The 18518-nt window shown below is 35.1% G+C and overlaps 1 protein-coding gene across 1 annotated transcript in view; it reads right to left on the bottom strand.

Moving 5' to 3' along the window:
* MMS22L (MMS22 like, DNA repair protein) overlaps nucleotides 1–18518 on the bottom strand; it is a 125244-nt gene that overhangs the window by 59326 nt on the left and 47400 nt on the right. The window lies entirely within an intron of this gene.

Raw genomic sequence — 18518 nt, 5'->3', positions numbered from 1 at the left:
AAATAAAGCCAATTAAGTAAAATTTGGTTTAATCATGCTAGCAGTGTAAATCATATTTCCATATAATTTATCAACTTTAAAAAGAAAAGCAAATTTACCTAAAAATATTAAAGCATTCAACATAGAATTGATAGAATTATAAACACCAACTTAATCTAATTCAATCCTTTATCCTTCAGATGAAAGAACTGAAATATGGGGGACAGCTCAAGGTCCCATTGGAGTTAAGGTTGAATTAGGCGCAAAAAGATCTCTCTGTTACTTCACATCCTATCTCAATTTGCCTCCTCACATAAATTTAACTTATTCTTAAACCAGTGATCTCTCTCCTAAAATAAACATAAACACTGTAATAATGAATACCTGAGGAGACACAGAACACATTTAACATGCAAGACCAGAGAAGAACATGAAGAGGTGGCAATTCTAACCTATTTCCTTAACTTTGAATCTTTGTATTGAGCACAAACAGAAGAACTGAAAGAAACAACCAGGTGAATAAACGATTGTCTAACTTCAGTGATTCCGAAATAAAAGGCATAAAAGCCAAGAGAAAAGATGTGTAGGAAAATTTAATCTGATTTCTTTGCTCCTCTTCCCCCAATCATTATTCCAATGGGAATAAATACATCCACCTGCTATGGACTGAACTGTATTCCGCCCCCCCCCACCCCCACCAAATTCATATGTTGAAGCTTTAACCCCTGATCTAACTATATGAGGACTCCAAGGAAGTAATTAGGGTTAATAAGGTCATAGGGGTGGGGCCCTGATCCAATAGCATTAGTGTCTTTACAGGAAGAGACACCAGAGTGCCCCCCCAAAACGCACACACAAGGAAAGGTCGTGTGAGCACACAGTGAGAAGGCAGCCCTCCGCAAGCTAGGAAAAGAGCTCTCACCAGAAATCCACCACACTGGCACTTTGATCTCAGACTTTCGGCCTTCAGAACTGTGAGAAAATAAATTTCTGTTGTTTAAGTGACCCCGTCAGTCTGTAGTATTTTGTTATGGCAGTGTGAACAGACTAAGGCACCAAGTGTCCAAAGTTTTAAAAAGTTTATACATTTAAATGATACAAGCTCCTAGAGCCTATTAAATGCTATTCTAAATGCTATTCTAAATGACAAATGTGGAGCAGCATCCCAAAAGATACGACATGATTATATCAGTCCATATGGAAATAATGGAAAGCATGAACGATGTTTAATATCTCTAAATGAATTGAGGCAAAATACACTTGCCTTCTGGGAAATTAGGGATATATGATTACATCTTGTCACAAAACTTCCATTCAATGTAATTCTGAAAAGGCTGGGCAATTAGGTTGACCCAAAACAGGGAATTTCTTATATCATGAAGACCACCTACCATTTCATATTGAGTAGTCTTCAGAACATAAGAAATTCCATCCACATATTGGATCAAACTAACGGTCCAGGCATTTCAGCATTCAGAAAAGACGACTGTGGGGATATAAAGACTTGGAAGCATTCAATAGCTTGTTTCCACTGCCCCATAAGCTCTAGGAATGCAGGATACATTTTCATGTACACCAGAACACTTATTAGTACAGTCCTGAGGCACAGAAAGTATTCAAGAAACATTTGCTGAACTACATTGGAATTCCTCCTAGGAAATCAAAAGAAAAAAACTGTTAACTGTTAAATATGTATATGTGTGTGTGTATATACATATACAATATTTTTAAAAGATTATGACATTTACATACATAAAACTCAAAACTTCTACATACCCAAAAAGAAATGTGAAATGCAAATTTCAACATATCTGAAACATACATGATGTTCATAAAGTTGATGTATTTCATATATAATTTGCTATGCCAAATTAATGTTAAAAGACAAATAAGGTTATTTAGTGAGAGGTCATTAGAACAATTCACATTCGGGGTTACAAGCTCTTCAAAGAAAGTAATTTTATAATGAAACTGCTTTACTCTCCTCTGGAACTAGAAAAACAATTTTTCTTTTACCACTTTTTCCCGGAGGTCTTCCTCCCACAGCTTGTAATCATTCTATTTCAGTCTGGAATGGTCATTGCCTGGGCCAGGTGTACAACTGTCTTCTTTCCTTTCACTATTCTGTGCTGGATTATCCGTTTCCACAACTCAAAATATTTCTTATTCTTGGCTAAATCCTTCATTTCCCTGAAGCACACATTCTCTGGCAGGATATCTCAAAAGCATAAAACTAAAAGGAAAAAGCAAGTGGTCCAGCTGTATGCAGCATCTCTGGCATGGTAGCATTCATGGAAACTTTTTAAAATGCACAGTACAATACTACGTATTAGTTTTGGATTCTATTTTGTCATTATCAGAGTGTGCTGTCCAAAAAGATCAAGAGTTTATAGCACATTAAAAAGGTAGGTGGGGGGCAACATTAAGGTCTCAGAGAACAGAAATAGAAGAAATTAGATGTCAGAAGAAAAAAAATGTAGAAAAATAAATCAATGACAGTGCTGTCATTAACAATTCACTAAAGATGTTACATACATTTTACAAATGGCTAAGTTATTATTTTTTATTTTTACTAGAGGGAATGTGTTAAAGATGTCAAAAACAACTTTAAAAACTTTTGAACTGGTATCTACAAAAGCACAAGCTGCTAAGACTTATAATACCTCACTTCTAATATATTTGCCTCCAATCAGCTATGTGACATAGTGTGACTGACTTACTGCCAAAGAATCACACACTTTATTTCATACAGGGCAATCTCAGAGCACATTCTGTAAGTGACATAGAAGAGCTTTAAGAAGAGTCTCTTCAAATTTAGTCTATTCATCACAGTACATTCTTTGTTTGTTTACATGTCTGCCTCACTAAACTGTGGGGCCCGGAGAGCGGCCATCTGATTTCACGCATCTCAATTTTCTCTAACACGGGCACACGGTTCGCCATAGCAGGTTCTTGCTGGGCGGTGAATAAAGGTGTATTGACTGAAAAATACAGTCAATTCTGTTTCATGCACAGGCACAGAATTCTCTAAGCTATAAGAAAAAAGGGGCGGGGTGGGGGAAGACATGATTAAGAAAGCCGAGTAATTTATACTTTAATTTATAAATTAAGTAATTTTTACTTCAAGCATAAACAGTATTCCTTTTTATGGAATACCATTGAACTGATTCAGAATGGAGCTCTAAAAATGTCTCAATTTAGAATGAAAATTCTGTATCTTAAATTTACTTGTAATATACAGTCTTTCACTTCACTTCTCTGAAACCAATGGATAAGCAGTAATGAAAATAAAAGCAGTCATCACTAGGTACTCTGCTAGACACCTGAGATATATTATCTCTTTTATTCTTCAAACCAGCTCTTTAATCCATATTATTACACACATTTTACAGATTAGAAAAACTGAGGTTAAAGAAATTACGTGACTTGCTGAAGATTAAAGTGAAAGAAAGTGGCAAAGTCAACATTAAAATTCACGTTTGCAAACTTTTGCAATATTTTTTACTATAAGCAAAAGACATTAATTATTCCATATATGATGCAAACTTATTAAATGACTCAAGTGGGAATTTGCTCTGCTGGTTTTGACACTGGATATGTTAATAACTCACAAAATTGAACTACAGCTAATATCTCCGTTAAATAAACCGAGCAACCCAAATTTTCAACCAGGATCTTGGAAAATCAGATAGGTACAAGAGCCAAGCCAACCTGAAATCACGTACAGCTCCTAAATGTTCACTGGGGTTAAATGCATTAAGCTTTGTTATACAAGGAGACACTATGCAGTCTTATATGATATGAGTGTGAGAGTGTGAGTGTGTGTGTGTGTGTGTGTGTGTAGTGAGATGTCTTTCATACCCCTTTCATCAAAAAACTGAAGTTGTAGAAATTTCCAAGGTATAATCCCATTTCTCCCACTCAAAATAAGACGCGGCAGAAGAGGCAGTGTGGATAAAAGCAGCAGCAACAGCAGTTTAGAAGAGTATTTTCCAAAGGGTTAATAGTGGTTCCTTCGTGGGAGGGAGATTTAGGGGGGAACAACTTTTATTTTCCGCAGTACACAATTCCTTATTATTTACATTCTTTACAGGATACATGAATTTTGATAATATAAAAATTAAAGAGAAGCATTAAACACTCTCTCTCCAGAGCCTTCAAGTGCTTTAGAAGTTACATTGAAAACTTTATTTTATACTTGATATTAATACTAAGAAAAAAAGCTTAAATGAAATAGTAGGGAACCTAAACTGGCAAATGCAGGAAAATTCTTTTTTTAAATTCTGAGAAATGAAAGTTAATTAACCCATGTACCTGTCATTTCACCCCAAACTCTAGAAGCTTTCTGTCTCTATGTTTCCAACATAAGGAACTACACTTTTGTTCTAAAGAGAAAAAATTTGATTTTTTTTTCTAGTCTCAGGTTTTCTACTAGTTAAAAATTTGCTTCTGTAGGATACATATAATTATGGATACGTGTGTGTATGTATAGACCTCAAATATAATTAAACCATGGCTCCCAATTATTTTTAAAGAACTATATCTAAGGTTCTATATTTTAAACTAAATCATTAAAAAAAGATCTTCCACATAAAATCAGACACGTCCATAAAGATGAAAGCCTCATTTATAATGTTGCGAATGGCACATCTGGAGTTGTGCAGTGCGCAGTTTGTGTAACAGTATCCAAGAACCCTGCCAAGATACACATGAAGACATTCATCACAGCTATGTAGGAAATGGTGAAAAAAAGTTTTCAACAATAAGAAATGGTCAAGTAAACTATGGTATATCCACACAGTGGACTATTATGGAGCCATCAAAAATAATGTTGTAGATGTCATTGATATGAAAAGCCATTGATGATACCTTGATTTAAAAAAGCAGGCCACTAAACAGTACATAACCCCATTTTTGGTTTAAAAATCTGTATGAATAGCAAAAGTCTAAAAGGGCATAACAAAACATCAATAGTAGTTTTCTCAGCATGGTGACAAAAATAACTTTTTAAAAAAATTTTCCTCATTTTCTAAGTTTTATATCACCAACATGTAACTGCCTAATATTGATGTTTTAAAAAAATTACAACTTCAGTAATCAAATGAAACAAAAAAGGTCTTATATCAGAGTTTAGCTGGTTTTTTTGAATTATTTGACTTGTGGGAGAAACCTTTTGCATCCATTCCACCCTCTCCCTAAGAGGGAGATCTATGCAGCATAAGCTACATAATCAGGAGCATTTTTCATTTTGCATTTTTATCAGATATCTTTCAAACTGTGTTGACACTGTGGTTGGTAGTCTGTTGTTAGACTGTTAAGATTAGTTGTTGGTAAAGTGCTGTTATTGGTAAAAACACATAATTGAGAGATCAACCACCCCAACTGAGGACCCCTGAAAGAAGACTATCCCAGGAATACAGGGACACTGGGGTTTCTTGCCCTGAGTAGTTTCACTTCATAAATGGATTAACTCTTGGTTAACTAGAAAATTCTGGGACAACCAATTTCCCAATAACGATTTTTTTTTAAGCAATTTACTATTAAGTATGCTCTAAAATACCCTTTTCTTTGCATCCTACCACTGGCAACTTTTCACACCAGAGAGCCTCAAATTCCTGGAAATCTAGAAAGGAGGCTCTTTTCTTCATTATCTTTTACTGGTTTCCGGGAAAACTGCCAGTAGGAGGCAGCAACGACTGGCTGCGGCAACAGCAGCAGCTCTGCTCTGCACAGTAGTTAGCTGCTGGCTTCATTCTTTTGTCATTATATAAGCAAGATGACACTGTTCTCTAATCCAGCCAAAGCTGATAAGTACCATCAACCTGTCACTTCCTACATTTCAAATTCTAACATCACAGCATCAAAGAGTTTTTACATTTCGATTTCTTTTGCTGGCAGCAGCCGGTAGCCTCTCATTCTCCCACGGTGTTCTAATGCTGCATTTGCACACCGGGGTTACTCCCAGACTGAATAGCAGGTCATCCCCTGCTCACTGAGCTCATCTGTGGCCCATGTGCTAGGCAATTTAGATCCAATCAGCCCTTATTTAGCTCAAGAGTAATGAGCAGCACAGTGACACAGACTTAAGCCTGACCCTCAGGACACTGCTCATCAAGCAGTAAAACTGTGACAAAATCATTCATCTTCCACCCGCTGGCAAGAAATAATACTCGCACTCACTGTATTACTTTTCAAGATAAAAAAAAAAAAAGTCCTGAATTTTCATGATGTGAGACATTAATTTGCAGAAAGCTGAATTCCCTTAAACCCCCCTGTTGCTATGAGCTCACCAGGGGGAAATAGGCCTTAGGAGACTGAAATGGAATAAAGAAAATTGCTCCAGCTTTCTTTTCATTTTAAATAAGCCTGAAATCTGACAAGAGCTATCCTAAAGAGAGAAAAATATATATCTTGTAAGGTAAAGAAGAAACAATTGAAATTAAGAGTTCCAAATGCTAGTTTCACTCCTTATATTGGTTCTCAATTTTTTAAAAATATAAATAAACTTTGAAACAGAGGTAGATGGAGAAAGGTAAAGAATAGTTCCTTATAGGCCATATGGTGGCAAAAGTAAATTCACATCACAAAACAAAAATGTACTCTGATGTTTTCTAAGAAACAGATCTTAAAGAAAATAACTTTAGGGTGATTACCAGAAGACGGTGAGGACAGCTAGGAATTTTAAAACTATAATGAATCTACTTTTTCCACAAGTTATAGTGCCTTCTGAGGTCGTAGTAATCCAAAAATAATTAACGAGTTAATTAAGAGACCGGTTTCCTTTCCTCACTGACACATCACATCATTAAAAAACATGTCTAGCAGCTCATTGTACTACACTTACAGGACATAAATGCTTAGATTATTACTTGCTTCCTCCCTTGCTTCCTCTGAGAACTTCTCTTTTAAAACCAAAGCCACCATGGCAGTTTATCTCACTGAGTTTCTTTAGTTGGGTCCAGTTACTGAAATCATGATTTCAGGTGTTTTTACCCATTCCATACTTGGAAAAAAGTTAACTTTAGCAAATCTGTCACGAATGGGATTTACCAGTCTTCAATGTATTTATGATGACAACACGTCTTTGGTTTAAGAAACACAGCACTGTGTGGTGCCATGAAAGAGCACAGTAGCGATGCCTTCCCATAAACTCATTGCTGAATTTCATCCAAAGCTTCAAAGATCTGTGTGGTCTAAATACATATAGTGAACCATGGGGTTCAGACAAGGAACTGTAGTGAATAAATAAGATCGAGGAAAGTAGCTTTCGTCTCACCCCAACATCTTTTGATTTATTACCTCTCGCTAAAGAGAAATATTCCAGGGCCTGGTACAGAAAATAATCACGGCGCTTCTATTCCCTAAACAACTGAGCTGATCCACTTTCAAAAGAATGAAATGTTTCCTTTACAGACTATATTTCTTTTGTCCTTATCCTTTTATCCCAAAGTTCCTCATCTCAATTTCTGTTTCACAGTGTTCTTTCTCCAGCCTTATCTTCCCTCTTTCTCCTAATTATGAGAGGTGGATTTGCTGTTTCATCCCAGAAAAAACAGATTTTTAGTAACTTCAAACTTCAAAAGCAAATATGAATCATAAAGAAGTCATAAAGCTCTATTCATCTACTTAGTGGAAGTAGGAGTAATCTTGAAAAAAAATCTAATATAAAGTTATTTTTAATAGCTCTTAATTTTATTATTACTGGAAATTGGAGTTAAATATTACATCTGACTTAGGTTATACCTGGAGATTACAAGACTTGGGGTACAGCAAATACAACAAATTGAAGACTCAGAAAGTTGGGGAAGACTAAGAAGTCTATGGAAATGTTGGTCCCTTTTCTTTGTAGCCAGCATTCTGAATTTCACACTGACGTGCCTGGCTGTGAGACTATTTTCTACCATCATGCTGGAGTCACTCAATAGGCCCTTCCAATACGGAATCTTCCATTCTGGGGAACTATCTTAAATTATTTTATTGATTATTTCCTCTACTCCATTATTTCAGTTCCCTCTTCCATATACCTTGCTTTCAACTTAGTCCTACTACAGATGATCTCTACTTTTAGACTCAAAGTGTTCCTGTGGACTCAGCCTTGATGGAGAGGTTCTCGAAACTCAAAAAAAGTGAAAGCTCAAAGGCCCACTTACTCCCACTGTTTCCATATTTCAGTGGGAGAATAGTTTGGTGATAACTATTGAATTGGCAAGAGAAAATAATAAAAAATGGTCCAGAAAATTTCAGCTAGAGTAGACATGAGTTTGATTTTTCAATAACACCAAAAACCTTTCAATTAATTGAGAAGAACAGACTCCTATCATTCCTCTGGAGGTCCCTTCTGCCTCCTGATGTTTAGGAGGCAATAAACACAGAGGTGAAATTCAGATTATGCATTAAATCCATAGCCTGGCTGCACAGATACTGCCATCTACTTTCATGTGGATTTTGGCAAGAATTGTTGGATATGCCGGTAACATTTGGGGACAAGTATAAATAATTATCAAATAATGCTGAATGACAAATAGTAAAATATGAAATGGTGAAAGTTGACGGTTTGAATAAACACTTACCTAATCACTCTTCTTTTTATTTTCTTAGTCTATCTTTCTTATGATGAATATATGAGTGCATAGCATAAACACTGCATTTAACTGGTTCACTGATGTACCTAAGTGCCCAAAATAATGCCTACTATCATAGTAGGCACTCATAAATATTAGTTGATTTGCTCAATAAGTAATTTGTTTAATGAATATATATCCTCTGTAAAAAACAATTACAACACAAAGTAGAAAGCAATAAAGGACATTGGAGAGAAAGTGTTAAGGAATTTTAATGGGAAGAGAGCTTATGCAAGATTGGGGACACACTGACTACCATACATTTCAAGAGATGCTTGGAATGAAGAATAACATTATTCACATTAAAGAAAACGAATTATTCACAAATGAAGAAAAGCAACATGTATGGAGAAATTAATCCGGTCCCTGCTCAGCACAGGCGCAGCATCTAAGTCAGTACTGTCCAAGAGACCTTCTGCAGTCCCCTGCAGTAGGCACTGACTACACCACATATAGCTGTTGAGGACTTGATATGTAATCAGTGTGATGGAGGAGTTGAATTTTTCATTTATATTCATTAACTTCAATTGTCACACATAGTTAGTGTGTATGAATAGCAGAGATCTAAGATGTTCACAGAAATCCTATAGGTGGGTATAATATTATAAAGATGCAGCTGAAGCTTAGAAAAGGTAAAGTAACTTCCCAAGACTGCACTGTTGGTAAGTGGAAGACAGCTGATTTGAACTCAGGTTTATTGACCCAAAAACTTTTTTATACTATGCTGCAAAAGTAGCAACTCTCAGACACTGGGAGGGGTTCCTTAAGAAACCGAGGCAGGCAAGACCTAGTGGCCTAGTGGTTAAGTTCAGCATGTTCTGCTTTGGTGGCCTGGGTTCGGACCTACACCACTCATTAGTAGCCATGCTGTGGTGATGGCCCACATAAAAAAAGAAAAAAGAAAAAAGAAGAGGAACATTGGCAACGGGTGTTAGCTCAGGGTGAATTCTCCTCAGCAAAAACAAAAGGCAGCGGGAAAAAGCACAACTTGCTGTGGTGGAACTGTCTACTCCTGTCTCGAATTCTGGTTCCTCCAGTATATGATGCTCTGATTCCATCTCTAGCTCTGATCTACTTGCCACTAACTTCTGAAACCACCTTTCCCTTCTTGCAAATCCCTCTAAATCTCCTGTTTCGTTTTTTCCCTTCTTTTTCTGTACTCTGCTATCCCACCTCTGTGCCTACTGTGACCATAATTGACCATTTCTGACTTCTGATCTTGACAATGACTTCCATTTCCTGGATTTAAGCCATTTCTAATCATTGGTTTTCACACAATTTCAGCTTATTCAGTCCTTAGAGCTGGCTATACTGCCCAGGCCACGATCTGGCCTGAACCTTCAATTGGTTTTCACAGGAAAATATAAACAAAGGAAAGAGAGACTTGGAGATTTCTTGAGAACTAGTAGTTCCATCTGACTAAAGTAAAGGAGAATCACAAGGAAAAGTTGCAGACATGGGTAAAGCCAGACTGTGGATGACTTTGAAGACCATGACAAGAAATTTCAAATTTTCTGTATCCATCAGGATGTCACTAAAGGTGTTAAAACACAGAATGACATAAGCAGACTTGTTGTCCAAGAAGATAAATGTGGCAAGAGAATATGAGATGAGCATAAACAACAAAGGAAAAAGAGATAGATAGGACTTCATCAAAATTTTTAAAATTTATGCTGCAAAGGGCAACATCAAGAAAGTGAAAAGACAACCCACAGAATAGGAGAAAATATTTGTGACTAATATATCTGATGAGGAACTTGTATCTAGAATATATAAAGAATTCTTACAATTCAATAACAAAAAGACAAATAATCCAACTTAAAAATGAGCAAAGGATCCAAATAGGCATTTCTCCAAAGATGACATAATGACCAATAAGCACATGAAAAGTGCATGATCAACATCATTAGCCACTAGGAAAATGCAAACCAAAACCACAATGAGATACCACCTCACATCCAAAGATCACTACAACCAGAAAAGACACTCAGCAACAAGTGTTGGCAAGGATGTGAAGAAATTGCAATCCTTACACACTACAGGTGGGAATGTAAAATGGTACACTGGAAACAGTTTAGCATTTCCTCAAAAGCTTAAAGAGAGTTACCATATGATCCAGCAAGTATCTACTCCTAAGCATATACCCAATAAAAACACGTCTACACAAAAACTTGTACATGAATGTGCCTATCAACATTATTCATAACAGCCAAAATGTGGAAACAACTCAATGTCCATCAATTGATGAATAGATAGACAAATTGTGGTATATTCATACAATGCATTATCTGGCAATGAAAAGGAATGAATTACTGATACATGCTACAATATGGATAAACTCTGAAGTCATTATCCTAAGTGAAAGAAACTAGTCATAAAATTTGACATGTTATATAATTCCATTTATATGAAAAGTCCAGAATAAGCGGATCCATAGAGACAGAAAGTAGATTCATGGTTGCTAGGGATGGGGTTTGGGGTTGAATGTGGAGTGACTGCTAATGGGTATAAGGTTTCTTTTGGGGGGTGACAAATTGTTCTAAAATTGTGGTGATGATTGTACAATCCTGTGAAAAAAACTAAAACCATTAATTGTGTGATATGTGAATTATATTCTAATAAAGCTGGTAAATAAGTGAATTGTATGATAAGTGATATATTTCAATAAAGCTATTAAAAAAAGAGATGGTCTGAGGAGGGAAAGCACTGGAGGAAAAGAGACTAGGCGACCATTGGTAATGGTCTAAAAATGGAGGAAATGGTAGTAAGAATAGAGAACGGATGATAAAACAGATCCTCCAAAGAAGACATTAAAAAAAATTCTCTCAGGGCTGCCTCAGTGGCGTACTGGTTAAGTTCACATGCTTTGCTTTGGCAGCCCAGGGTTCGCAGGTTCGGCTCCTAGGTGCAGACCTACACATTGCTCATGAAGCTAGCAAAAAAAGAGGAAGACTGGCAACAGATGTTAGTGCAGGGCCAATCTTCCTCACCAAAAAAAAAAAAAAAAAAATTTTTCTCTTGAGCAACTGGATATAGAAAGGAAGGACATACAGACATGTCACATTTCTACCTTAAAAAATTACTTTTCTTTTACTAAGGCAGCTCCTTACCTAATCTTAGTAATATAAAACTCCAATTTCCAACAGGTCTATAATTGTGAAACAATGTGTATGTTCCCTACAATTCTGACTTTGTTTTTAAAGAATCTGATTCATTTACACATCAAAAAGCCTTTATTGAATGGCCACTATGTTAAAGGTCCTATATGAGGAAAGGGTTAAGAACGATTCAAGATAAGTTCAAACACACACACACACATCCACTGAGGTTGCCTGGCATAAAGTGTGGTACAAAGAAATGATTACATTATAGGGTTTCATAAAAATAATAGTAATGATAATAAGAGCAACAACTAAATTTATTGACATCTACTAATACACCAGACACTGTGCTAACCATTTTATATTCATTATTGCATTTAATCCTCAAAATAACCTAGTGAGGTATGTGCTATTAGCCTAATTTTACAAATAAAGCTAAGATTTGAAAACAGAAGTTTTCCCTTACATTATTTTCAAAGAATTGCTTTGTACTTACACAAGGAGAATTCAAATCTATGTAACAGATCTAGTTGGAGACTAAATAAATGACCCAAATATGAATTTCTATACATGAAAAACTAAGTAGATAACCTACGTTTCAGCAAAATACAAAAAACGTTCACAAACATTTCCCAGTTAATAGGGTGAGTAGTTTATTTTACTGCATGATTTTATAAAATATGTAACATAAAAGGGCTATAGTAAACACACTTTGCAAAATTCAAGCCTGGTAAAGAGTAAATAAGATCAAAATACTAATTCATAGTATATATGTAAAATCTCAGTTGAAAGATACATGACATATTTAATGATGAAAAAAATCTTTATTTTATATATTCCCCCAATACTAAGATTTATATTAGATTCTCTTAGAGATGCTTATGCTTTCTCTGAATCAACCAAAACTGATAGATGGATCACTGTTGGCGAGCAACTATTTGATTTTTCAAATAAAAACTGGAAATACATTTTTCCATGGGGCATACTCATGTGCTCTCTCCCCCAAATGATTAGAACACTGCCCCCAAATTTGCATCCAATAAAATCAAAATCTGCATTAAATCATATGTCATATTATACATATAAATATATATATGTATGTATATATATACACACACATATGATGACAGCAGATCAGCAGATATTTTGGGCAATCTGGTATATACCAAGCATAACTATGCAAACAAATAACTGGTGATTTGATTATTTTTTTAAATCGTATCCAGTTTTAAATGTTTTGTAGTAAACTATTCTTCAATAATTACAAGCTGTAACCCGATTCATACTAACAGAACACCCAGCAACAAAAGGAGGAAAAGGCTTGCATGCTGTCAAAAGTATCCTTTCTATTTTTCCTGAAAAGTCATGTAAATTACTTGGCATACACCAACCCTCCTGAGAATATTTCCTCTTGTACCACCTCCTTCCCTACCTAGACAACTCCTAGTTCTCTCACCGAAAGAAAGATCTTAAAATGTTTTTGTTTAGACTAAGTGATACCATACCAATAAAGATTGAAATAACCGGAACTGTTGAGCATGGAAAATATTTGAAGGGAATAATAAACACAGCTCTTCTGCGTGCACATGCACACACACACACATCCATTTCAAATGTCAAAACAGATATATACAAATAGATGACCTTCTAAGGTCACGGGAAAAGAAGAAAAGGGATTTAAAAATATATGTACTTCCAAAATGTATTTTGAAGCCAGGAAAAAGAGTCTTAATCTTTTAAGGAGTTGTACTTGAGCACACAGAATATCAAAAAAAGGCAGTCATCCCTTGTGAACTATTTCTTTGTCTCAACATTTAACATTTTAGGCAAGTTTTCAACTGCCTTCAGATTTCTTTGAAACTAGGCTCTTGTTTAATACAAAATAGGATGTCAGTTGATCAATATCCATTTGGCTTAAATTCGTAAGTCCACAACCTCCCTTAAGTGGTAGAACAAACAGGTACAAAGCTTGAAAATTTATTGTTTCTTTTTAAACTCCAAATGATATTTGCAGATGCCAAAAGGCATTTTGAAATCACTCACCCTTACTTCAGTAAAAATGAAAAGGGGGGATGGGGAGGAGAGAGAATCTCGTGAGGCCTTGTATGTCAAGCTTTTGCCCAGAGCAAATTTTCATAGCTGTGTTATAAAACCCTGAAAATGGAGGTTTATAATGGAAATGCTGACAGACCCTTAACTATAGCAGCATGAATGGATATAATTAAAGAAAAGCTTTTGGCTACACCTAACTCCACAAATGAAAGACTGCCATTTTTATATTAACCTCGAATAACAGCAAGTGAGAACTAGAAATATGATTCCAGAAAGGTAATGTGAAATGTTAAAGATGACTGCTAAAACTATTTGACATTCCAAGTTTTAAACACAGAGGCATTTAGTTAACATAACCAAGTCAGTATTTTCATAATGTTACTTAATCAGCAATAAAGAATGCTCTGGTGAGCCATCAGCTCCAGTTAGCAGAAAGTGGCATATGAAGTTATTATTTCTTAACAGCCTAGAGGGAGCTGCTTCTCCCTTTAATCAGTGATCTTAGTTCCTTCCTACCTATAATTTCTCTGTCATACAGTTCTAAAAACTATTACCCAGTTCAACACACACACATTTATGCAAGGACTGGTACTTTATTCCCACCTGAATTTGAAAACAGCAGAGATTGCTATGGTAAAGTATTTCATTCTTTCCCTTGTCAGAGATGCAGCCAAGAATAAATATCATCAATCTATGTAACCTATCTTCCCCATCTAAACCAAAATCCAAAGAATTTAGCTCTATTCTTAACGTAAAAGAAAAAAAAAAGCACCTAGGCTTTAATTTTTAACAACTTTCCAAAATGTTTTTGAAGTTTCTAATAATATTAATAGCACTAATATTATAGCATACTTAAAAGACTGCTATGAAAAGATCTTCAATGAAGTTCCAGATTTGGGGTTAAGAAATTAGAACACATCTCTATGATCAAATACCTAAAGGACTTTTTCTTGTGTTTCCCCTCCCTGCCTCCCTTCCTTCTTTCTTTCTTTTTAAGGTAAACAGTCCTGAATTATCTCTGGGGCCCTTCCCCAAAACGGTCCAAACTAAAAGCAAGTCTGTTTTGACAATATCTGCCTTGGAAGTGCTCAAGATTGACAGAATAAAACAAAACCATCCAAGTCACAGTCCCTCTTATTACATACTGTAATGAGTCTCACCGAAGAACTGTGTTCAAGTTACTATGCAAGCTTCAGAAATTTAAAACATGACAATGCCTAAACTATGACAGCCTTAATAAAGACCCACACATTTCTACACTGTTCTTATTCACACATTGACCTCATACTTCTACCTGTTAAAACTGCTCCATAATTTTGGTAACAGAAGTTATACATCACTTGATAGTCACTTATAGCAATTGTTTTCAATCACAGTTGAACAATATAAAACAAAAACAAAAATAAACGTTTGGTACAAGGAATCAAATGTTATCAACATAAACATTTGTGTCCTTTTCTCATAGTTTAGTCCTGAAGATGAACAACACACTCCTTTGCTCCTGCTCCAGATGATAGCAAACTATAAAGTCAAACCAGGTCTGAAAAGAAACTCCTAATATAAATGTAACTTACTTTCACCTTATATAATTGACAGTCTTCATTATACCTCTTGATTCCTACCTCTGTACTTCTGAATAGTGACCCTGCTCATGAACAGAGATGCCTTATAGCTTACAATGTACTTCCAAGTAATATTTTTCCAACGTTCCTGAAAGCTTTGGCTTTAATGTTAAAGGACTTCTCCTAAATTGAATTTAAAGAGCAAAAATTCGGTTTTATTACAAGAAATGAAATTTAGATGGTTGAAATGGTGCTAATAAATCAAAGATAAATTATTATAAATAAAATGTGATTTACTTGTCTCCAGACCTCTTTGTGATTCATTTTTCCAACTGACTCATTAAAAAAAATATTAACTTGCAGAATTACAGAAACAAAGTAATCAAAAGTCCTTAATAAGCAATTACCCTTTCTTTAGTAGTAAAAATAAAAGGTAAAAGCACTTGGAAGTATATATGACTCGTGGTAATACTTTCAGGTTTGCAAACATTTTGCAGATTTCATTCATTTAATTACCTTCTAATTTATAAAAATGTAGTGGTATAGTTAGTTTCTGCTTAGTTATTTATAAACTATTGTACAGATGGTGTAAGAAGGCAGCTGTGGTACAGTGGATTAGAATTTGAGTGATTCTGAAATTTAACTATTATTTTAGGTCAGTCACAAAAAGTCTCCATGTTAGCATTGCTTCATCTATAAACAGGGATGACAGGGTTGGTAAAGAAATAAATGAGATAGTATTTGTAAACTTTACATCTTTTAAGAATACAAGAATCATTCTTGTGTTTCTAGTTACTACTTCTGAATAATGACCATACAAGTTTCAGTTAGGAGTTAAAGACAAAAAGGAGTTAGTAAATGAATACAGTATGAAATAAAGAAAAAATAATTTCCTATTTTATTTCTTCGAATTTCCATTTTTAAACCTCCCCAACATTCAAAATAAGTCTCATTCCTCTAATATCAAGTTTCTATTAACATTTTTAACAAAATTCTCTGCTTACTTATCCTAGAATTCACATTTTCTAAATATACTCCATACGCTAATCCAAAAACGAGAAAGGAGGCTGTCTCACGCACTACTAGGGAGACTGAAAACCAGTAAGAATGTTTTTTGTAGGAAATCTGGTAATATCCATCCACATTTAAAATGCAAATATACCCATTTAGTCTTAGGAATTAATCTCCAGATATACTTCCACAAGTAGAGAGAGAATGCACGTATAAAAATGTTAAATAGAACTGTGTTTATAATAACATAAAATCACAAACAATATAAATTTCCATTATTTGGGGATTGGTTAAATAAAGTTTGGTACAGCCATATAATGAAACACTAAGTAAAAAAAGAAGAGAAACTTTTACTTGTCATCTTATATCTCATTTTTTTTTCACCATTTTTACCATGACACTATATTATATTTGCAATTTAAAGAAAATTTTAATACCAAAACAAGATTCCCAAAACTTCTAACTAAAAAGTAAATTAATAGTATTTGTAGGAGATGAATCTTTATTTAAAAAAAAAACCTATGTAAGAAGAAATACAATTGCTAAGATGATTAAAAGGGGCTTATCCATCCTCAATGGAAAAAGGCAGAAAGATATATGGATTTTGCCTCTTGGTTTCCATAACTGCCTCTTCTTAAGATGCCCATACTCTCCCTTCATTTTCTACTCCTTTGTCCCCTAAACCTTTTGAAGCCTGCAGCTCCTCATCACCAGGATGGTTTAGATCAGCAACCTCCTCTTCCTTCTTGTTTGGTATATTGAGACAAATACAAATACAATCATGCACCCCTTAACCATAGGGATACATTCTGAAAAACGCGTCGTTAGGCAATTTCGTCATTGTGCAAACATCAGAGTGCACTTACACAAACCCAGATGGTATAGTCTACTACGCATCTAAGCTATATGATACTAATCTTAGGAGACCACTGTCACATGTGCGGTCCATTGTTGAGCAAAACATCACTATGCGGTGCATGACTGTATAAATAAACAAACTCAAAATGGTACCAGAAATATGGAAATTTCTAATTTTGCCCAGGAAGCACAAGGAAATACTACTTATCACTTATTTGAAAAGTGAACAAATAAAATGAATTTGGCACTTGGGAAAGTGTCATATCTGCTAATAAAATCTACTGGACTAAAAACAAACAAATGTGGTTTGTGGATAAGACCCAGATTTAGCAAAAGCTTCTTCTAATGAAGTTGGTTATTCATTTACTTATCCACCTATCCATCCATTTAAAAATTTGAGAGCTGTAAGATTCGTGCTTTAATATGGCTTACATTGGAGGATAAAGGGATGATTACGTGATCAAGAACTCTAGCTAAACCTTTAGAACTTAAACTCTAAGAGCCAATGAATATAAAAAGTACATAAAACCTAACAAGGAGCGAAAACCTGTGGATTAATCAGTATGAACACACAGCCTAACTTAAAGCAAATTAAGTAAATTAGCAATAATTAAAATTGGTAATGAATAAATTCCCAAAACTTAGTAATTCTATCAAGCTTAGTATCTTTGAAAAATAGATGCTACTTTTGTAATGTATTAGGAAGAGGGAAGCAGTCTCTTCATTAATTTCAAACATGGTTTCAAATAAAATCATATTTCGATATATAACTTTTACACAATTTTTTGGTGACAGCAACTAACTACACTGAGTGGTAGTATCTAACTTCTTAACACACACTTCAAAGGTAAAACTGTTATGTGAAAAGGGCCTTAAAGGGAATAAATGTGACAACCACTGTTCTTATCCCTTATTGTCTGGGTCTGAGTATATCTGCATATTTTAAGTGAATCTGAAAAGAATAAGTTTTCTTTAGGTGATTGGTGTTATAAATAGAACAAGGCTTTTTTTGTGTGTGTGTGAGGAAGATTCTCCCTGAGCTAACATCTGTGCCAGTCTTCCTCTATTTTATGTGAGATGCCACCACAGCATAGCTTGACTAGCAGTGCCAGGTCTGTGCCCAGAATCTGAACCTGTCATCCCCAGGCTGCCAAAGCGGAACGTGCCAACTTAACCACTACACCACTGGGTGGGCCCCTAGAACAATCCTATCTTAATCTCAGAATAAATTGTTTTAGCTGGAAGTATTTCATGCAGCTGAGGCTACAACTCTGCAGCAAAATATTTAAAGAAACTTACTTTTTTTTTAACGGTATAGTGTGGCCGAAACCTAT

This window comes from Equus quagga, chromosome 11, assembly GCF_021613505.1.
Source record: "Equus quagga isolate Etosha38 chromosome 11, UCLA_HA_Equagga_1.0, whole genome shotgun sequence".
Classification (NCBI taxonomy): Eukaryota; Metazoa; Chordata; class Mammalia; order Perissodactyla; family Equidae; genus Equus; species Equus quagga.
This window is presented reverse-complemented; position numbering and strand designations above follow the sequence as displayed.